At 36.4% G+C, this 24,598-nt stretch overlaps 1 long non-coding RNA gene across 1 annotated transcript; it reads right to left on the bottom strand.

Moving 5' to 3' along the window:
• Positions 1-482: 482 nt before the first annotated feature.
• LOC120876140 lies at positions 483-23,723 on the bottom strand. The gene is made up of 3 exons (XR_005724112.1): positions 23,671-23,723; positions 7,982-7,991; positions 483-494 (listed from the first exon to the last, which is right to left on the bottom strand). It is a non-coding gene; the product is annotated as an uncharacterized LOC120876140 (long non-coding RNA).
• Between the last annotated feature and the right edge of the window lie 875 nt (positions 23,724-24,598).

Here is a 24,598-nt window from a genome sequence, read left to right as displayed (position 1 = left end):
TCCATAAAAGTTTGAGTTTTTTTTTTTTTACCTTATCTATTAGCTAATATCCTCCAAGCACAAATAATAGTATTGGACACTTAATAGGTACTCAAAATGTTTATATAAATTAATAAATTAATCAAGGGCATATGTCTGCTAGATTTCAAAGTAAACTGTTACTACTACCTGAGTCAGAGAGAAAAAAGGGATCATTAGAATAATCTTTATAAAAAGCTTTATGGAGAGGAGGACTTGACCTAAACTACAAAGAAAGAATAATATTTAGTGAAAAGAAGAGGAGAAGACATTCCAAGATGAGTCAGGGCAACTCCAGGAATGCCTTTGTCCAAATGGGTCAAGACTAAGTAGTGAGTTTTGTAAAAGGAGGAAGTGGGAGGGGTGTTAGGGATGGGGGGCCACATGTATAACTATTGATTCATGTTGATGTACGGCAAAAGCCATCACAATATTGTAAAGTAATTATCCTCCAATTAAAATAGATATTTTTTTTCCTTTTTAAAGAAGAAATTCACACCTCTATTTAAAAAAAAGAATAAAAAAATAATGAAAACAGCAGAGTACATTTTTTTTTTCTAAAATATGTACTTAGCTAAAAATGAGGTATCAGAAAACCACTGGAGTTTGTGAAATGTGTATTAGGTTTGGAATCAGTTCAATCTAAGTGTTTTCCTTTATTATATGTGTGACTTCTGACAACTCACTTTCTATGGGTATGCTAGATTTCAAGTAAATGATAGTTCTTATTGTTCCTTATAGATATGTTCTGATGAGGTACAATACACCACTTCCATACAATATTTTTAGCACACTGAAAACACTTCATAGTATATAAATACATTTGATTCCACCCTGATATCACTTAGTCATTTTAAAATAAAATCTTTATTTTAAAGTATAAATTATATACTATAAATAAGATCATAATTTATTTACTTTAAAATTTCATTAATTCATTCTTATGATAATTCATTAATTCAATATTCTTAAGCAACTACAATGTATTAAATAATTTCTATTAAGCCAACACTAGGATTCAAAATCACTGCAGATGGTGATTGCAGCCATGAAATTAAAAGACACTTACTTCTTGGAAGGAAAGTTATGGCCAACCTAGATAGCATATTCAAAAGCAGAGACATTACTTTGTCAACAAAGGTCCATCTTGTCAAGGCTATGGTTTTTCCAGTGGTCATGTATGGATGTGAGTTGGACTGTGAAGAAAGCTGAGGGACAAAGAATTGATGCTTTTGAACTATGGTGTTGGAGAAGACTCTTGAGAGTCCCTTGGGTTGCAAGGAGATCCAACCAGTCCATTCTAAAGGAGATCAGCCCTGGGTGTTGTTTGGAAGGAATGATGCTAAAGCTGAAACTCCAGTACTTTGGCCACCTCATGGGAATAGTTGACTCATTGGAAAAGACTCTGATGCTGGGAGGGATTGGAGGCAGAAGGAGAAGGGGACGACAGAGGATGAGATGGCTGGATGGCATCACCGACTTAATGGACTTGAGTCTGAGTGAACTCCGGGAGTTGGTGATGGACAGGGAGGCCTGGCGTGCTGCAATTCATGGGGTCACAAAGAGTCGGACATGACTGAGCGACTGAAATGAACTGAACTGAACTGAGGATACGAAGGTGAAGCAGCTAACAATCTAATACTAGGAGGAAGCACCAAATAAGTAAAATACTAGCTATAAATTGCTGCATGAACTTATAGTCATAGTTATCTGCATATGTTAATATGGAAATAAAGGAAACAGAGCAATTATTGGGATCCATGAGGTTTTAACTTTTGAACTAAGTTAAGAAGGAAGAGTGAAGAGACAGGTTCTGGCTTCATTGGTAGATAACCTGTTCAGTTACATGAAAGTGAAAGTGAAGTCGCTCAGTCGTGTGTGACTCTTTGCGACCACATGAACTGTAGCCCACCAGGCTCCTCCATCCATGGGATTCTCCAGGCAAGAATACTGGAGTGGGTTTCCGTTTCCTTCTCCAGGGGATCTTCCTAACCCTGGGATCAAATCCAGGGCCCCTGTATTGCAGGCAGACGCTTTAACCTCTGAGCTGCCAGGGAAGCCTACAGTTACACAGGACCTTTTATTCAGAAGGACTCCACATGTGGTTTAATATCTCTGCTCTTGCTGTCTCGCAACAATTTTATCTTTTGAATTGTATTTTGTAGATGAAGTCTGATACATCAATGAAGTACATATTTAAACAGAGGAGATACATACAATATATGTTTTCATTGTTCCTTGCCATCTTGTTTTCATGTAACACTTGGAGATGTCCCATGAAGACCGAATTTCTATAGATCCACAATTCGTGGAATTCAAGGAGACCCAAAGGGAGCACAAACTTAGAAATGTTATATCTATGATTAAGTAGAAACACTGACATCCCTCAAGGCAAATATGTTTTTTGAAACAATGACTTGCTTCCAACTTGGAAAGAAGGCAATGCCATAATTTGAATGACTAAGGTACTGCATCATATCATTTATTAATCATTTTTCCTTATATTAACTAATCATTTATGCTGAAAAATAAAATAATGAAGGAAAGACAAAGACAGGGCAACCCATGGTTTCTTTTCCTTTCTTCTTCTCCTTATTCATCAGTAAGTTGAAGGTAGTGTTGGTAGAATAGAGACGGAATAAAAACTGATAAGGCAGAGCAAAAGAAATGATCAATGGAAAAAAAAATACAGAAAGGGAAAAATATTTGAAAAGCATATATAAAATAAGGGGTTATTACCAAAAATATATAAAGAACTCATAATATATAAATAACACATAACTTACTGGGGCTTCCCAGATGGCACTACTGGTAAAGAACCTGCCTGTCAATGCAGGCAGCATAGGAGACATGGGTTCAGTCCCTGGGTCAAGAAGATCCACTGGAGCAGGGCGTGGCAACCCACTCCAGTAATCTTGCCTAGAGAATCCCATGGACAGAGAAGCCTGGCAGACCACAGTCTACAGGGTCTCAAAGATCCAGGCAGGGCTGAAAAGACTTAGCATGCACATAATAGGAAAAAATCCCAAATAATGCAATTGAACAATGGGCAAAAGACTCAAATAAATATTTTTTTCACAGAAGATACAGAAACAATACCAATAGGTACTTGAAAAGTTTCTCAATATCATTAGTCATTCAGTTCAGTTCAGTTCAGTCACTCAGTCATGTCCGACTCTTTGCAACCCCATGAATCACAACATGCCAATCCTCCCTGTCCATCACCAACTCCCGGAGTTCACTCAGACTCACGTCCATCGAGTCATTAGGGACATACGATTCAAACCGCAGCAGGATATTACTTCACATCCATTACAATGGCTATTATCAAAAGGACAAGTGAATCTTTTTACCCCGTTGATGAGAATGTGAATTGGTACAGCCACTATGGAAAATATTTCAAAGGTCCTCACAAAATCAAACATAGAGTTATCATATGATTTAGCAAATCTACTTCTGAATATTTATCCAAAGGAAATGAAATACTGTTGAAGAAATATCTGCACCCTCATGTTCACTGCAGCATATTCATTATAGCCAAGATGTGAAAGCAGTCTGAATCTTCTTCCACAGATGACTGGGTAAAGAAGATGTGATACATAAACTGCCAAGCTCCTCTGTTCATGGAATTCTCCAGACAAGAATACTGGAGTACATGTCCATTCCCTTCTCTAGGGGATATTCCTGGATTGAATCTGAGTCTCCTGTATTGCTGGCAGATTCTTTCTTTAGCATCTGAGCCACCAGAGAAGCCAAATATACAAAATATGGAATGTTATTTAATGATTTAAAAAAGAGGAAAATCTTGCCATTTGTGACAGCATGGATGGAACTTGAGTACATTATGAATGAATGAAATGTCAAACAGAGAAAGATGAAGACTGTATCATCTCATGTATAGATAGGATCTTTAAAAAAAAAAAAAAAGGAACCCACCCAAAACAACCAAACTCATAGAAAAATAAATAAGATTTGTGGTTACCATGTAAAAAAGTACTGGGAATGTGACCTTAATGTATAAGGTTATAACTACAGTTAACAATGTTGTATGGTATATTTGAGAACTACAAAGAGTAAATTCTAAAAATTGCCATCAAAATGAAAAAAAGATTTTTTCTTTCTTTGTATCTATATGAGATGATGGATGTTAACTAAATTTACTGTGGTAATCATTTCACAGTATATGCAAGTCAATACATTATACTGTATTTTCTAAACTTACAAAATAGTGTTATATAAATTATCTCTCAATAAAACTGGACAAAAATACAGATGAGATATCTGTGGGCAGAGTTTTCACTGTTCTTTAGAGTAAATACATATCCATGTACAAGCTAATAAATACAGACTGTGCAATTTTAATACACGCACATAGTTGTTAAATATTTTTAAATGGGTATTTTACAATTGGCATAGTTGCATTCAAAATTGGCATTAAACAATAAAAATTAACAATAAAATTCAATACTTTAATACACATGTTCCTTTACTTACAACATTAAATATAAAAATCACCATTTCAAATCAAGATAGAGACTGCAGAAGAAAAGAAAAAGTTTTATATTTTAAAGCCTTAAAGCTCCACTGTTCTTCCCTGCTTTTTGAACAGGAGGCCTTGCAGTTTCAATTTTCACTGAGCCCACAATTTATGTAACCAATGCTAATTAGGAAATATTGACTCATTATCCACAGGATCAGGTTGTGAAGAAAGAGGGAATATGAAATATTATATATATTCCACTTTCATTTCCTAAAAATGGAATATATATTCACATTTTCAGGAAAAGACTGAGCAGGTGAAAACAGAAAGACTAAAATTGCCCTAAAATTTATCTCATATTCTTACCATTTTGCTCAGATTCCTCCAAGCTATGTAGAATTAAACTTCAATGTCAGATGTCAAAAAAAATTTATGATAACCAAGCTAAGAAACATCTCCAACAATTCCTTTGGGAGAAAACATAAGAAATATGGCCACATTGTCATGGAACTCCTTACATTATTTCTGTTTTAAGAATGCATAAAAAATAAACAAGCTAGAGAAAATCTCAAGCTGATTCGTGAAGGCTGAGAAAAGAAGTGGATGGTTAAAGACGTGAATAAATGAGGGACGTGGGAAGAGCTTCACTGAATGCACTACTGTAGTGCTTTAAATCTTTTACTGAATCAGACCAGCAAACTTGAATTTCTGGATGCAGAAATAATATTCACGGGTCCACATAATTGTGCATATTAAAATGGGAAATCATCTCTTTAGAAATCAGTCAATGGCCATAACACGTTAATGATTATTCAACTTTAAGGATTATAACTCAAATCAATTTTAATTAAACTAATGATGCCAAGAGAAAAGATATTAGTGCATGTTTAGACAAATTACAAAGAAGTGTCATATATTGAGACTTTAATTGTCAATTTAAAAGTGCTATTGTTCTTAGCTAACTAAAGTTGTCCTCTAAGAAGTAAAGTGAAAAACCATAGTGATCCAGATGGATAAATAAATAGAAATATATATTTATATGTATTGGGTCTGAAAGGTTGCTGCTGCGAGCTGGGATTCGTGACTTCCAGAAGAGAGGATTTCGATAAGGGGTCAGAGGTAAGGCTTGACTACTTGGAGCTCTTTGTGTAGCAAAGTTTTATTAAAGTATAATAGAGATAGGGAAAGCTTCTGACATGGAAGTAAAGAAGAGTCAGAAAGAGTGCCCCCTTGCTAGTTTTTAGCAAGGTGCTTTATGTCTGTTAGAAAGCTATTAATCAGATAAAATAAACATCTCAAGGATGAGGGAGTTTCACCAGGTCCCTCTCCCACAATATGCATTTTTGAGGTAGGATGGCATGAGGTGTGTCATCCCCCAGCCGTAAAACAATTGACAGGAATACTTGTTTGTTGAGCCATTATCAGACCAAGATTTGAGAAAAGAAAAGGAAAAAAAAAAAAGTTAGTTTTAGGCAGAACTGGTTTCATCAATAGACAAGAAAACAAAAAGCAAAAAGAAATCTGCCATTTGTAGTTTATTTCCTCTTTCTGCTTGGGGACCTCTGGCCTTCCTGCCTGTTACCCTCTGAGGTCTCACCATAGCATCTTTTTACAGATGTTAATACTTTACTATTTGTGTGTGTGTGTAATTTATTACTTTTGCTTTAAAGCTATTAATAATAAATATGCCTTTTATATGATAATTTGGCAATAAATTATCAACTTCCTCTCTGGATCCCTTATCCTACTGGTCTACTCACAACAGATTTTATAATTCCTACTCCAGGTACAAAGGTGGCTAATTGGATATGAGAATTATAAAGTATAATTTTGTTTTAGAATTCTACCTTCTTCTTGATCATCTTGCTTCTAATAGTTGCTAAGATATTGAGATGAAAAGAATAAGCTAACAAATTAAGGTATGTTTGAAGGTTGCAAAGAGGGCTATGAGAGAGTTATAGAAAATAAATGTATGAAAAACATCAAATTTATAACAACAATAAGATCACTGAAAAGAAACAGCCCTGAAAACAAAGGACTAAGGAAACCCTTCAAATCCGGACAATGGTTTATGCTTGTGTGCTCAGTCTCTTCAGTCATGGTTGTCTCTTTGCAACCCCATGGACTATAGTTGGCCTGGTTCCTCAGTCCCCATGATTCTCCAGGCAAGAATACTGGTGTGGATTCCCATTTCCTTCTTCAAGGGATCTTCCAAACCCAGGGATTGAACCTGTATCTCCTACATTGGCAAGCAGATTCTTTACCACTGAGCCACCAGGGCTCACCCCATGTAATCGTAATGCTACCCCTATTCTAGGTGATAAACTCCAAGTTCATTCCTCTGATCTCTCCCCTTGATCAGGCCCATCCCCAAACAGAGGGAGTAGTGTCAAATGTGCATCCACCGTGCAATCAGGAGAAAGAGAACCTAGTGTGTTCACTTATGTGGCCAGATGGTTTGGACTTAACACAGCATCACAATGTGAAGTATCTGTCATTCAAATAAGGAATCAAATGAAATAATCTCAAAATCCTATCTTTATGTTATTACTGATTTCTTGTCAAATAGGCATTTGTTTAAACATATTTTTTACAGAAGACATGTTTCTAAACATTACATCTTATGGAATTTGTTTTCTGTTATAAAAAAAAATATTTTGTCACTTCCAAAATTATTTTTTAAATGTAAACTGTTCTTATTTTCATCTTGAACTTCTTTGGCCTCATTTTCTTTCTCTTAACTTTTTTATCATCTGGAGTTTATTTTGATCTTAGAAGTAGGAATTAGGCATTATTTTTCCTCTGAAATGGTTGTCACAAAGTGATTTATTAAATAATCTTTTTTTCCCACAGATCTTAAGTGCCTGTTTTACCATATGCCCAATCTATACATAATTCTGGATCTATTTCTAAACTGTCAGTTTTGTCCTACTTCTAATCTTAACTCCTAGCATGCTGCTTTCATTATTGTAGCATTACGGGCTGCCCTGGTGGCTCAGAAGGTAAAGAATCTTCTCAAAATGTGAGAGACCTGGGTCCAATTTCTGGGTTGGGAAGATCTCCTGGAGAAGGGAATGGCCACCAACTCCAATATTCTTGTTTGGAGAATTCCAAACAAGAGGACAGAGGAGCCTGGTGGGCTATAGTCCATGGGCTCACAAAGAGTTGGATATAACTGAACAACTAACACTTTAACTACTTATTTACAATGTGGTAGAACTAGAACCTTATCCTTAGCCAGAAATATTGTGAGGAAAGAAAGAATACAAAATTGCTTTTTGCATTTGAACTCTGTAGCCAATTTTTTCTGGTTCTTAAAAATCCTGACAGATCTCATTAAATGCTGATATTCAATGCATTAAAACTTAAGAAGCTCCCCAGCTTAGGTTTCTGTTAATATGTATCACTATTATGCAGAAATCACATTATATCATCAACCTTTTATTATTCTCTATTTATATATCCATTTTATATATATTAAACCCCCTTTCCTCTACGGAAAAGACAGTCCATTTTAGATAGACTTTTACATTTATATGTGGGCTGTTTAAGGAGACTAAGTATATGGAGGACATGAAAAAGTCCTATTAAGTAGTTCAGCTTCAAGTGACCCATTTCCTGTTTTGTGGTCAACCATCATGCTACCCTTCCCACACCTAAGCATTTAATAAGGACAACAATTACCATTTGTATAAGTTGTGAGTAGCTGATTTCTATTAATACAATGAGAATGAAGGTCAATACAAATGGAGGCCTTGTAACTAAATACATGTGCAATATATGTGCATGTATCAGGTGACCTGAAGTCTACGTAGCTGACTCAAAAATCTAAGTCTGCACCCCATCCACCCTCAAAACTGGACTTAACGAAGAAAAAACAAATCATGGTAACTTTGATTTTGTCAAGGCTCATAAATTTAGTTTTAGTAATCTAAGAGAAATTTTCTAATTTCATCTTCAACAATAGAATTGGAATTAAAATGTTACATGAAAAATTATACAAAGATTGTTAACTAATCTCATGTATTCAGACAGGCTTCTACCAACATTCAAGAACCAAGTGTTAAATATTAAAGAACTAAGCCAATTAGTTGGTAATCCTGTTAATAAATTGAAATTGGCCATGGTCGAAGTTTTTTTCACCACAATAGTTGGCAAATGTTATTTTAAAAGATCCCTTTTAAAGGTTCTTTAACAGCACAACACTAATCATAATAATGAATATAGAGTACTTGGAATTCAGCCTGGTCCTTCAGAAGTATTCAGTAAGTGTTATGGTTATTACTAGGGAATTATACTGTACATGCTACATCAAGGATTCTAAAGCAATACAATTATATGCACTATAAAAACATAAACCAGGTGTCATTAGTAAAGAGTGAAACTATGTTCATCATAGTTTATACAAAGTGAAAAAAAAAAAGAGTTAGTTTGGATTTTTCAAGAAGTAGAAACCAAGAAAGATTCAAATATGTAAGGACTCTACTGGGGAAAAGATTTACATGGGGAAAAGAGACGGGACCTGAGTGAAGGAGAGACAAAAGGGTGGATGGAAGCATACCAGACTGCCAGGTCTTCTAAGGAAGGTTTGGGCTCCCTGAGACAAAGATGGGCCCCACAGGAGCTCTGTTTCTCCCAAGATAGGGTCTTTCTTAGTATCCCTGCTGTTGGTGGCCACTGGTCAGGAGAAATCAAAGGGAGGAGTGAGTGGCCTCAAAATGCAGGAAGGATTTTCTGACCTCAGCTGCTCTGAGACCATTGCTCACGCATGCCCTCTGCCTCGGGAGGTCCACCAAGCATATTCTCACAGATGCCAAATAAAGTTAACTAAAGAGTTTCACATGTGCTAGCTTTGAAGATCCTGCAGCTGTTCTCAACTTCAGTGTGGGTTAAAAATCAGCAAAAATAGTAATCAAATGACAGATTCATGGATCCTTGACCATGAATTTAAATCTTTAATGTGTACCTCAGGTAATTATCATATTATGGAATAGTATAAAACCTCATTTTTAGAGGATTTACTCCTTAAAACTATAAGCTTATTTTAATTACCTTACCTCCTTGGGAATGACATTTTTTATACCTGTAAAATAATAACATTGTTGTGATTCATGTAAGAGGAAAAAAAAAAAAAAACACCAGAGAGCCTTGCTTATCTTTTGGAGTCACCAGATTCTTATGCCTGCAAGAGTTTCCTATCTATGTCTAGCCACGTTTATGCCAACCTGATTTTCATTATATGCGCCAAGACAGAACATTCAGTGAATTAGCTTAAAGGTATAATTTTTGTTTTTGTTTTGCAGTTTCCTTCCTTTTCAGTTATCTTGTCTTCACTACTTCTTCACTGTTTCGATGCAGTTTATCTTGCACACATCTATAATGCTTCTTCTTTACTATTGTCAAAGCTACCATCCTAATCCAATTTTTACCAAGAAAAAAACAACAACAACAAAAGATAGAAATTATTCTTGCAGGTATCTCCCTAGTGTTATTCTGGATTTCAAGATTTTTGTTCCATTTTGCAGAAAAAAAAATTTTTTTAAGCTGAAATATAGTTGACTTAAGATATTCTTTTAGCCTCAGGTGTACAGCAACATGATTCCTACATATATTTTTTCAGATTTTTTCCATATTAGATAACTATAAGATATTGAATACAGTTCCCTGTGCAATGGAGGATATCATTGTTGCTTATCTATTATAACAATGGTGTATATCTGTTAATCCCATGTTCCTAATTTATCCACTCTCCTTTCCATTTTTTGGTAACCAAGAGATTGTTTCCTAGTGTTTGACTCTGTTTTGTAAATATTTTATTAATATAATTTTTTAGATTCCACATATAAATGATATAATATTTGTTTTTCTCTATTTGACTTATTTCACTCAGTGTGACAATATCTAGGGTCTATTAATATTTCAGAAGAGTGCAATATTTCTTCTTTATGGATCATTAATATTTCATTATATATATATATATATCACATCTTCTTTATACATTCAACTGTTGATGAACATTAAGTTTACTTGCATGTCTTGGTTCTTGAATTTAGTGCTATTACAATGATTACATTGGGGTTCCTATATCATTTCCTATTAAAGTTTTCATCTTTTCCAGATATATATGCAGAAGAGGGATTGCTGAGTCATAGAGTACTTCTGTGTGTGTGCTTAGTCATTCAGTCATGTCCAATTCTGTGACTCCATAGACTGCAGCCCAGCAAGCTCCTCTGTCCATGGGGATTCTCCAGGCATGAATTCTGGAAAGGGTTGCCATGCCCTCCTCCAGGGGATTTTCCCAACCCAGAGATTGAACCCCAGTCTCCTGCAGTGCAGGTAGATTTTTTGCCATCTGAGCCAACCAAGGAAGCCCAAGAATAGTGGAGTGGGTAGCCTAACCCTTATCAAGGGGATCTTCCTGACAAAGGAATCAAACTGTAGTCTCCTGCATTATAGGTGGATTCTTTACCAGCTGGGCTACCAGGGAAGACCACAGTACTTTTCATTTTTAAAGAAAACTTCATACTGTTCTCCATAGTGGTTGCATCAATTTACATTCCCACCAAGAGTGTAGGAGAGTTCCTTTTTCTACACATCCTTTCCAGAATTTGCTCTCTGTAGAATTTTTGATGATAGTCATTCTGGTGGTGTGAAGTGGTACCTCATCATAGTTTTGATTTGCATTTCTCTAATAACTAGTGATGTTGACCATTGTTTCATGTACCTGTTGATCACATATATGTCTTCTTTGGAGAAATGTTTATTTAGATCTTCTCTCCATATTTGATTAGGTTCTTTTCTTTTTGATATTGAGTTGTATGAACTGTTTTTAGATTTTGGAAATTAATCTCTTATCAGATACATCATTTGCAAATATTTTCTTCCATTTGTATGTTTTCTTTTTATGGTTTCCTTTGCTGTGCAAAAACTCTTAAGCTTAATTAGGTCCAACTTGTTTAATTTTGCTTTTACATATATTATTTCCCTTGGGAGAGTGATCTAAGAAAGGTTGATATAATCTGTCAGAGAACGTTTTGGATATGCTCTTTTCTGGGACTTTTATGGTTCATTTCTTATGTTTAGGTATATAAACCATTTTGAGTTTATTTTTGTATATGGTGTGTATTTGGAGCATTCTAATTTCATTGACTTACACAAGGCTCTTCAGCTTTCCCAATACACCTTGCTGAGGAAACTTTTCTGAAGAGTCTTTTCTTCATTGTATATTCCTGCTCCTTTGTCAAAGATTAATCATAGGTGTGTAGGTTTATTCTGGCCTCTGTTTTTGTACCAAAACTATGTTACTTTGATTACAGTAGCATTGCCTGATCTCTGGGAAGGTTATGCCTTCAACTTTGGACATGGAACAACAAACTGGTTCCAAATAGGAAAAGGAGTACATCAAGGGTGTACAGTGACTCTGCTTATTTAACTTATATGCAGAGTACATCATGAGAAACGCTGGACTGGAAGAAACACAAGCTGGAATCAAGATTGCCAGAAGAAATATCAATAACCTTAGATATGCAGATAACACCACCCTTATGGCAGGAAGTGAAGAGGAACTAAAAAGCCTCTTGATGAAAGTGAAAGAGGAGAGTGAAAAAGTTGGCTTAAAGCTCACATTCAGAGAACATGAAGATCATGGCATCTGGTCCCATCACTTCATGGGAAATAGATGGGGAAAGAGTGGGAACAGGGTCAGACTTTATTATTATTATTTTTTTTTTTTTGGACTCCAAAATCACTGCAGATGGTGATTGCAGCCATGAAGTTAAAAGATGCTTACTCCTTGAAAGGTAAGTTATGACCATCCTAGATGGCATATTCAAAAACAGAGACATTACTTCGACAACAAAGGTCCATCTAGTCAAGGCTATGGTTTTTCCAGTGGTCGTGTATGGATGTGAGAGTTGGACTGTGAAGAAAGCTGAGTGCCGAAGAATTGATGCTTTTGAGCTGTGGTGTTGGAGAAGATTCTTGAGAGTCCCTTTGACTGCAAGGAGACCCAACCAGTCCATTCTAAAGGAGATCAGTCCTGAATATTCATAGGAAGGACTGATGTTGAAGCTGAAACTCCAATACTTTGGTCACTGATGAGAAGAGATGACTCATTTGAAAAGACCCTGATGCTGGGAAGGATTGCAGGCAGGAGGAGAAGGGGATGGCATAGGATGAGATGGTTGGATGGCATCACTGACTCAGTGGACATGAGTTTGGGTGGACTCCGGGAGTTGGTGATGGACAGAGAGTCCTGACGTGCTGCAGTCCATGGGGTTGCAAAAAATAGGACACGACTGAGCAACTGAACTGAAATGAACTTGATCTTTTTCCTTAGGATTACTTTGGGAACTCTGAGTCTCATGTTGGTCCACATAAACACATCATGGGTAATGTGATAAGGATCACATTAAACCTTTAGATGGTTTGTGATTTTATGGATATTTTAACAATATTAATTCTTATAAATTAGTAGCATAGGCTATCTTTTAATGGTTTTGAATTATCTTCAGATTTCTTTATATATGTTTTGTAGCTTTCATTGTGAAGTATTTCACCTCCTTGATTAGGTTAATCCTAGGTATTTTTAATACAATTTTAAATATTTTTTTCACTTTCCCTTTATAATGTTTCATGTTAATACAAAGAAATGCATGCTTTTGCATATTAATCATATCCTGCTACCTAGTTGAATTTATTCATTAGTTATGATAAGTTTTTTATGGAGTCTTTAAGGTTTTCTACATAGAGAATCATGTGATCTGCATATGACAATTTTAGCTCTTCTTTTCCAATTGGATAACTTTTACTTCTTTGTCTTGGTCATTGCTTTAGCTATAAGTTCCAATACTATATTGAATAAAAGTGATTAGAGTGGGAATCCTTGTCTTGTCCCATAACTTAGAGGGAAGACTTTCAGCTTCCACCACTGAGTATTATGTTGGCTCTGAGTTTGTCATAAATAGCTTTAACTATATTGAAATATGTTTCATCTATATTCACTTTGGTGAGAATATTTATATTGAATGAATGTTGAATTAGATCAAATGCTTGACTTATCAATTTTTTTTCACCTGTTAAGATGCTCCTGTGGTTTTTGTCTTTTTTCATGTTGATGTGATATAGCATATTGATTGATTTGCGTGTATTGAAATATCCTTGCCACCCTGGAATGAACCCAATTTGATCCTGTTGTATGATTATTTTATGTGTTGTTGGATTTGGCTTGCTAATTTTTTTTAGGATTTTTGAATCTATATTCATCAAATATATTGGTCTATCATTTTATTTTTTGTAGTGTCTTTGTCTGGATTTTGGTATCAAGGTAAGGACTTCATAGACTCTGGGAGTGTTTCCTCCTCTTCAATTTTTGGAATAGTTTAAAAAGTGTAGGTATAACTTCTTGTATGTTTGGTAGCATTCTGCAGTGAAGCCATCTGGTCCTCAACTTAAGGAGATTCTATTTGGCTTCAACTTTTGTTTGAATATATATATATATTAAATATATATATATATTTAAGGAGATTCTATTTGGCTTCTATGATCAGTCTGTTCAAATTATCTGTTTCTTGTCTCAGTTTTGGCAGTCTGTATGTTTCTAGAAATTAGTCTGTTTCTTATAGGTTGTTTAATTTGTTGGCATATAATTCTTCATAGTATTTTCTTTTTTCTAATTTATTTATTTGTAATTGAATGATAATTGCTTTACAATATTTATTGGTTTCTGCCATACATCAGCATGAATATGTATACATAGGTCTCCTCCCTCTTGAACTTCCCATGGACATATATGTGTGAAATAGATAACCAATGGGAATTTGCTGTATGACCCAGGAAACTCAACCTGGGGTTCTGCAACACCTAGAACACTGGGAAGGGGTAGGAAGTGAAAGGGATACACATAGTATATTTTTTTCTTTTTCTTTTTAATTTTTGTGGTATTAGTTGTTATTTCTCCCCTCTCATTTCTTATGTCTTTTGTTTTGCTTTGTTTTAAATATGGGTCCTCTCTCTTCTTGGTGAAATTGGCTAGAGGTTTTGCAATTTTGCTTATCCATTAAAAAATGAACTTTTAATTTTATTGATCTTTTCTTTTTTCCCCTTTGACTTCTATTGTATTTATTTTCTCTGTGGTCTTTATTGTTTTCTTCCTTCTACAGACTTAAAATTTTGTTTGTTCTTCTTTTTCTGTTTCATTTAGTTGGTGATTTAGGTTCTTTATTTGAGAGTTTTCTTATTTAAGGATGGCCTGCATTCTTAAGAACTTCCCTCTTATAACTGATTTTGCTGCACCCCATAATTTTTTTGTATGATTGTATTTTCAATTGTCATTTGTCTTGGGAAATTGATGTGCTTTCCTCTGATTTTCTTGTTGACGCATTGAGTTTTAGTGGCACTTTTGTTTTGTTTGTTTCCATGCAGTCATATTTTTCTTAATTTCCTTTCTGCAGTTGATTTCTAGTTGTATAGCTTTGCTGCCATAAACATTGCTAAAATAACTTCTATTCTTTTAAATTTGTTGAAGTTTGTTTTCTGTTATCATATGGGTTCTATCCTACAAAATATACTATGGGTTCTTGACTTTTTTCTTTTCCTTTTTGGAATGTAGTGCCAGATAGATATCAATTAAGTTCAACTGTTTTGCTGTGTCATTTAGGATCTCTTGCCTTCTTGATTTTTTTTCTGTAAGATCTGTCCATTGATGTCAGTGAAGTGTTAAAATCTGTTAGCACTATTGTATTCTTATCAATTTCTCCCTTTATTTCTGTTAGCATATTTAATTTTTATGCATTTAAGGTGCTCTTGTATTGGGTGCATATATATCAATGAGTATAGTATCCTCATCTTATATTTATTCCTTTATCATTATATACTGCCCTTCTTTGTCTTTATAGGTTTGTTTTAAAGCATATCTTCTCTATTATTGAACTGCCTTATGACCCAGCAATCCCACTGCTGAGCATACACATTGAGGAAACCAGAATTGAAAGAGACACGTGTACCCCAATGTTCATCACAGCACTGTTTATAATAGCCAGGACATGGAAGCAACCTAGATGTCCATCAGCTGATGAATGGATAAGAAAGCTGTGGTACATATGCACAATGGAGTATTACTCAGCCATTAAAAAGAATACATTTGAATCAGTTCTAATGAGGTGGATGAAACTGGAGCCTATTATACAGAGTGAAGTAAGCCAGAAAGAAAAACACCAATACAGTATACTGACACATATATATGGAATTTAGAAAGATGGTAATGATAACCCTGTATGCAAGAGAGCAAAACAGACACAGATGTATAGAACAGTCTTTTGGACTCTATGGGAGAGGGAGAGGGTGGGATATTTTGAGAGAATGACATTGAAACATGCATAATATCATATAAGAAACAAATCACCAGTCTAGGTTCGATACAGGGTGCAGGATGCTTGGGGCTGGTGCACTGGGATGATCCAAAGGGATGGTGTGCTGGGGGGAGGTGGGAGGGGAATTCAGGATTGGGAACATGTGTACACCCATGGTGGTTTCATGTTGATGTGTGGCAAAATCAATACAATATTGTAAAGTAAAAATAAATAAATAAATAAATAATAAAAAGATTGGCAACCCTAAAAAAAAAAGATGGAAAATTCAAAAAAAAATTTAAAAAATAAAGAATATCTTTTCTATTATCAATATTGCTACTAATATTTTCCTATTTTTTCCACTTATGGGAAATAGTTTTAGATTACTATCTAAACTGGATTAGTAAAATTTTGTACTGAATAAATTTACCTGTTGAAACAATCACAAATCTAAGTTGGAAATCTAGGTTTCTTATATTGTACTATGCATATATAATTTAACATTTCCTAAGGTGTGTTCTATTTGTATAAGTGAATACTTAAAAATATAAGATTGATCTTATGCAGGATGTGACTTAAAATTTGTGACAAACCATGGACTCAGACAGACTCTCTTATCTTTATAATTCTGAATACAGTAACAATGGAGAATTGCACTCATCTCCCAGGCTAGTAAGGTTATGCTCAAAATCCTGCATGTTAGACTTAAGAATTACATGAACTGAGAACTTCCAGATGTACAAGCTGGGTTTAGAAAAAGCAAAGGAACCAGAGATCAAATTGCCAACATTTTCTGGGTCATAGAGAAAGCAATGGAATTGAAGAAAACATCTATCTATGTCTCACTGACCACACTAAAGCCTTTGACTCTGTGGATCATAATAAACTGTGGAAAACTTTTAAAGAGATGGGAATACCAGACAATCCTACCTATCTCCTGAAAAGCCTGCATGGAACAACTAACTGGTTCAGGAAGCAACAGTTAGAACCCTGTATGGAACAACTGAATGGTTCAGGGTTAGGAAAGGAGTATGTCAAGGCTGTTTATTGTCACTCTATTTATTTAAGCTATATGCAAAGAACTTCATGAGAAGTGCTGGTCTGGATGAATTACAAGCTGGAATCAAGATAATAGGGAGAAACTTCAACAATCTTATATATGCAGATGATACCAATCTAAAGGCAGAAAACAAAGAGGAACTAAAGAACCTATTGATGAGGGTGAAGGAGGAGAGTGGAAAAACAACCTTCAAACTAAAAACAAACAAACAAACAAAAAGAAATCATGGCATTCGGCCCCATTAGTCAGTTCAATTTAGTTGCTCAGTCCTGTCCAACTCTTTGTGACCCCATGGGCTACAGCACAACAGGCTTCCCTGTCCACCACCAACTCCCTGAATTACTCAAATTCATGTCCATCAAGTCGGTGATACCATCCACACATCTCTGGCATCCCCTTCTCCTCCCATCTTCAGTCTTTCACAGCATCAGGGTCTTTGCCAATGAGTCAGCTCTTTGCATTAGGTGGCCAAAGTATTGGAGTTTCAGCTTGAGCATCAGTTCTTCCAATGAATATTCAGGACTGATTTCCTTTAGGATGGACTTGTTGAATCTCCTTGCAGTCCAAAGGACTCTCAAGAGTCTTCTCCAACACCACAGTTCAAAAGCATCCATTCTTCAGCTCTCAGCTTTCTTTATTGTCCACCTCTCACATTCGTACATAACTATTGGAAAAAACATAGCTTTGACTAGATGGACCTTGTTGGCAAAGTAATATCTCTGCTTTTTAATATGTTGCCTAGGTTGGTCATCACTTTTTTTCCAAGGAGCAAGTGTCTTTTAATTTCATAGCTGCAGTCACTATCTGCAGTGATTTTGGAGCTCAAGAAAATAAAATATCTCACTGTTTCCATTGTTTCCCCATATACTTTCCATGAAGTGATGGGACTGGATGGCATGATCATAGTTTTCTGAATGTTGAGTTTTAAGCCAACTTTTTCACTCTCTTCTTCAACTTTCATCAAGAAGCCCTTTAGTTCTTCACTTTTTACCATAAGGGTGGTGTCATCTGCATATTTGAAGTATGGTAAATAGAAGGGGAAAATGTGGAAGCAGTGATTGATTTCCTCTTCTTGGGCTCCAAAATCACTGCAGATGGTGACTGGAGCCATAAAATTAGAAGACAATTGCCTCTTGGCCAGAAAAAATATGACAAAAGGAGATTGAACCAGTCAATCCTAAAGGAAATCAATCCCAAATACTCATTGGAAGGACTACTGCTGAAGCTGAAGCTGAGGCTCTACCTATACAGTGGACTTGAACTTAGGCAAACTCTGAGAGATGGTAAGGGACTGGGAGGTCTGGCATGATGCAGCCCATGGGATCATGAAGAGTCAGACAAGACTGGGTGACTAAACAACAACTTTCAGAAATCATTTGAAAATTACCATCCAACAATGACATGGACTTGATTCTTTGTTGGTCATTTTAATCTATAGTCAATGGATGCTGTTTCTTGATTTTATCACTTAACATTTCTCTAATTCATTCAGCTAATTTTTTCCTCACCCAGAAGATTATGCATATTTTAAGAACAGGTTCATAATTTGTTTATATTCTCTATAGTACCCAGAAGAATGTAATGCACTATATATGAAGTGAGGTTTGCTAAATGGAAAAGATGCTGTGAAAGTACTGCACTAAATATACATGGTGGCTCAGACGATAAAGCATCTGCCTGTCGTGCGGGAGAGCCGGGTTCGATCCCTGGGTTGGGAAGACCCGCTGGAGAAGCAAATGGCAACCCACTCCAGTAATCTTGCCTGGAAAATTCCATGGACTGAGGAGCCAGGTGGGCTACAGTCCATGGGGTCGCAAAGAGTTGGACACGACAGAGCAACTTCACTTCAAATATGTCAGCAAATTTGGAAAACTCAGCAGTGGCCACAGGACTGGAAGAGGTCAGTTTTCGGTCCAATCTCAAAGAAGGGCAAGGCCAAAGAATGCTCAAACTACCTCACAGTTGCACTCATCTCACACGCTTGTAAAGTAATGCTCAAAATTCTCCAAGCCAGGCTTCAGCAATATATGAACCATGAACTTCAGATGTTCAAGCTGATTTTAGGAAAGGCAAAGGAAGCAGAGATCAAATTTACAACATATGCTGGATCATTGAAAAAGCAAAAGAGTTCCAAAAAAAACATCTATTTCTGTTTTATTGACTATGCCAAAGCTTTTGACTGTGTGGATCACAACAAACTGTGGAAAATTCTGAAAGAGATGGGAATACCAGACCACCTGACCTGCCTCTTGAGAAACCTATATGCAGGTCAGGAAGCAACAGTTAGAACAGGACATGGAACAACAGACTGGTTCCAAATAGGAAAAGGAGTATGTCAGGGCTGTATATTGTCACTCTGCTTATTTAACTTCTATGTAGAGTACACATGAGAAACGCTGGGCTGGAAGAAGCACAAGCTGGAATCAAGATTGCAGAAGAATATCAATAACCTCAGATATGCAGATGACACCACCCTTATGGCAGAAAGTGAAGAGGAACTAAAAAGCCTCTTGATGAAAGTGAAAAAGGAGAATGAAAAAGTTGGCTTAAAGCTGAACATTCAGAAAACGAAGATCATGGCATCTGGTCCCATCACTTCATGTGAAATACATGAGGAAACAGTGGAAACAGTGCCAGACTTTATTTTTGGGGCTCCAAAATCACTGCAGATGGTGATTGCAGCCATGGAATTAAAAGATGCTTACTCCTTGGAAGGAAAGTTATGGCCAACCTAGATAGCATATTCAAAAACAGAGATATTACTTTGCCAACAAAGGTCCATCTAGTCAAGGCTATGGTTTTTCCTGTGGTCATGTATGGATGTGAGAGTTGGACAGTGAAGTAAGCTGAACACTGAAGAATTGATGCTTTTGAACTCTGATGTTGGGGAAGACTCTTGACAGTCCCTTGGACTGCAAGGAGATCCAACCAGTCCATTCTAAAGGAGATCAATCCTGGGTGTTCTTTGGAAGGAGTGATGTTGAAGCTGAAACTCCAATACTTTGGCCACCTCATGTGAAGAGTTGACTCATTGGAAAAGACCCTGATGCTGGGAGGGATTGAGGGCAGGAGGAGAAGGGGATGGCATAGGATGAGATGGTTGGATGGCATCCCCCCAACTCGATGGACATGAGTTTGAGTAAACTCTGGGAGTTGGTGATGGACAGGGAGGCCTGGCGTGCTGCAATTCATGGGGTCTTAAAGAGTCGGAAATGACTGAGTGACTGAACTGAACTGTACTGAACTGAATATACCTCTATTCATGAACCTAACATTCTACATTCCTACACTATATTTTTCTTCAAATCATTGGACTTTACTTTCACCACAGACACATTTATAACTGGACATCATTTCAGCTTTGGTCCCCTCTTTTCATTCCTTTTGGAGCTATTTATTCACTCTCCTTCAGTAGCATATTGAACACCTATCAGCCTGAGGATTTAATCTTTAGCATCATATCATTCTGTGTTTTCATACTGTTCATGGGGTTCTCAAGGCAAGAATGATGTAGTGGTTTGCCATTCCCTTCTCTGGTGGACCATTCTTAATTCTCCATGTTGACCCATCTCTCTTGGGTGGCCTTACATGGCATGGCTAATAGTTTCATTAAGTTACATGAAAGTGTGATCTATGTTATCATTTTGGTTAGTTTGGAGGGCACAAACAAACCTTATGTGCATTAAGACCCAGGGAAAGGAGCAGTGGCCCCAAAAAGAGGCTGAGCCAGACCTGCCTGTGTGTGGTTGAGGGTTTCCTGAGGATGTATGAGTCAGCAGTCGTCTGCCACAGTGACAGGGTCTCTGCCAGCAGCAGTCCTGGGAGGTAAGGCATGTGGCATAAGCCACCTTGGAGGAAGTCACTATCAGCCCCACTATAGACTTGCTTGTAGGCAATCCACAAACTGGAGAAAGATTATACCAAAGAAGTTCTTGCACTGCTATGAAAGTTCTAGGCCCCACAACAGACTTGCCCACTTGGGGATCCAACAAAGGGAATGAGGATCCCTGGAGAATCTGACTTTGAGTGTTTTTTTTTTTTTTTAATAAACTTTCATAGGACTGGGGAAATATAGAGTCTTGGAGGGTACAAACAAAACCTTGTGCACATCAGGATCCAGGAGAAAGGACCAGTGACCTCACACTAGACTGAGCCAGACTTGCTGTGTGTGTTTGGGAGTCTGCAGCAGAGGTGTGGGTTGACGGTGGCCTGTCATGTGGTCAGAGGCACTGACAGCATCCTGAGAGACTTAGCATGTTGGCATAACGGAGGAGGTCGCCATTATCCCTACCATAGTGTGGCCTCAGGCCAAACGCTGGAGCAGGGAGGGAATACAACCTCACCCACCAGCAGAACATTTGATTAAAGATTTACTGATCCTGGCCTTGCCAACATTTTCCCCACAGTCAGTCCCTCCCATCAGGAAGCATGCACAAGCCTCTTATTCACATCCATCAGAGGGCACACAGAATGGAAACTGCAATCACAGAAAAATATAAATAATAATCACTTAAAAAATAGTCAATTAATACCAAGATTAGATTTGCATTAATATAACTTGGGTAAAAATTTAAGAGAGCTGAAAGAAAATCACATCTATGAGACCTTTAATTTTTTTGAGAAATCTTATAAAAGAAACAATTTGAAAAGGTCCATATATACAATTCCATTATATTGACATGATATTCTATATTTTATTAAAGTTTTCTTTGAACATAGTACTATATTTAACTTTATCTTTAATTCTATTATAAATATTGCAGCTGCATTGTTATTATTGTTGACAAATTTTTTTTTCAACTTTCAAGTAAAACTATGTCATTTTTTTCAATCAGCCTTTAACAAAATAGTTACTGATAATATTCCTATCATTATGAACTTATGTTCAAGGTCTATGATTAGAATCCCTTTGAAACAAGTTGTGATAAGTATAGGAAACCCTGAGATCAAAAGTGGGTCAACAGAGAGCAAAAGTCAAGAGAAAACACAATTTTAAGAGCAAACTGCTAAAGGAACATGCTTTCAAATTTAATGGGCAGATAGAAAAGAGGGGAAAATGTACCTGGTTTTACATAAAAGTCGCATATATAGTGCTTGCTAATGCTATCTAATGGTTCACTTAGGGAAAAAAATATCTACTACTCATTTTAAGGAACACAGTCATGATACCACCAACTATTGATTAAGAAAAATTATTATGAGGCCAATTTTGAAATACAATCTGTTTACATAGGACAGTCATGTTCATTGTATCTTTCCATCATATATAGATAATTTGATTTTAGGTTCTTTGTCTAATACATGCAAATAAATAATACAGTGGCTAGAATACATGTTCCAGCTTAGATCATGATGCACGTCATGCTATTTAATGCTTGAGATGTGCCTAAGCTGGTAAACTGAAATCAGCATTCTAAAAATAAAAGGCAGTGATATTTAAAACTGCCTCTAAAACACACACGAAATTCATCAGGAAGAGAACAAGAACTAGGTCTTGGCCCTAGTTCTCTCAATCCTAATTCTAATCCTTATACCCCTACTCCATACATCTAAACAATGAAGCATAATATTCTGACCAATTAGTCACTGCCTATTCTGAATTTTAGTAGCAGACCTGCTGACGCTTACATGAATTGGAAGGCAGCCAGTTGAACTGCCATATATCATTATTGGACAATTAGCATCTATTATATATTTTCTCCTCATCCTAGTACTAATACCAATAGCTAGCACAATCGAAAATAATCTCTTAAAATGAAGACAAGTCTTTGTAGTACATTAAATATACTGGTCTTGTAAACCAGAGAAGGAGAACAACTAACCTCCCTAAGACTCAAGGAAGAAGCTATAGCCCCACTATCAACACCCAAAGCTGAAGTTCTATTTAAACTATTCCCTGAAACACTATTAATATAACCCCACAAACATTAAGAGCCTCATTAGTATTAAATTTATCAAAATTTTTAACAATCTAACACAAACTTCACACTCCACAACCTTGCACAGCATGGCCGCTATCACCAGATAGTACATGTTTCGTTTTCATGTACATATTACATAGAATAGTACTTCAAGCAGGGCATGTACATGATATTAATGTAACAAAAACATAGTATGTATATAGTACATTACATTATATGCCCCATGCATATAGGCAAGTACATAATATTAATGTAATATAGACATAATATGTATATAGTACCTTACACTATATACCTCATGCATATAAGCAAGTACGTAATACCTATTAACAGTACATAATACATGTAATTATTGGTCGTACATAGCACATTTAAGTTATATCCATTCTTGACAACATGCACTAGATCACGAGCTTGATCACCATGCTGCATGAAACCACCAACTTGCTTGGCAGGGATCCCTCTTCTCGCTCCAGGCCCATCAGCTGTGGGGGTTGCTATTTAATGAACTTTATCAGAAATCTAGTTCTTTCTTCAGGGCCATCTCACCTAAAATTGTCCACTCTTTCCTCTTAAATAAGACATCTTGATGGACTAATGATTAATCAGCCCATGCTCACACATAACTATGCTGTCATACATTTGGTATTTTTTAATTTTGGGGGATGATTGGACTCAGCTATGGCCATCTGAGGCCCTGACCCAGAGCATGTATTGTAGCTGGACTTAACTGCATCTTGAGCATCACCATAATGGTAGGCACGAGCATCATAGTCAATGGTCGCAGGATATAAACATTATATTATACATCACTCATCCCCCCCACACCTGGTTTTTCCCCACCTTAAATATCTACCACCATTTTTAACACGCTCCTCCCTAGTTACTTATTTAAACATCGCATTTTCAATGCTCAAATTGGCACTCCAATCGAAGTAAGTATATAAGTGCCTGGGTCTCCCTCATGGCACATAGTTAATGTAGCTTAAAATTAAAGCAAGGCACTGAAAATGCCTAGATGAGTGTATTAACTCCATAAACATACAGGTTTGGTCCCAGCCTTCCTGTTAACTTTTAATAAACTTACACATGCAAGCATCCTCACTCCGGTGAGAATGCCCTCTGGGTCAGCAAGACTAAGAGGAGCTGGTATCAAGCACACATCTGTAGCTCACGACACCTTGCTTAACCACACCCCCATGGGAGACAGCAGTGACAAAAATTAAGCCATAAACGAAAGTTTGACTAAGTTATACTGACTAGGGTTGGTAAATCTCATGTCAGCCACCGCAGCCATACGATTAACCCAAGCTAACAGGAATATGGCATAAAACGTGTTAAAACACTACACCAAATAGAGTTAAATTCTAACTAAGTGGCAAAAAGCCATAATTATAATAAAAAATAAATGACAAAAGTAACTCTACAATAGCTGATACACTATAGATCAGACCCAAACTGGGATTAGATACCCCACTATGCTCAGCCCTAAACACAAATAATTACAGAAACAAAATTATTTGCCAGATTATTACCGGCAATAGCTTAAAACTCAAAGGACTTGGCGGTGCTTTATATCCTTCTAGAGGAGCCTGTTCTATAATCGATAAACCCCGATAAACCTCACCGATCCTTGCTAATACAGTCTGTAAACCGCCATCTTCAGCAAACCCTAAAAAGGAACAAAAGTAAGCATAATCATAATAAATAAAAATGTTAGGTCAAGGTGTAACCTATGAGTGGGAAGAAATGGGCTACATTTTCTATCTTA

Source organism: Oryx dammah, unplaced genomic scaffold (assembly GCF_014754425.2).
Source record: "Oryx dammah isolate SB20612 unplaced genomic scaffold, SCBI_Odam_1.1 HiC_scaffold_17, whole genome shotgun sequence".
NCBI lineage: Eukaryota > Metazoa > Chordata > Mammalia > Artiodactyla > Bovidae > Oryx > Oryx dammah.
This window is presented reverse-complemented; position numbering and strand designations above follow the sequence as displayed.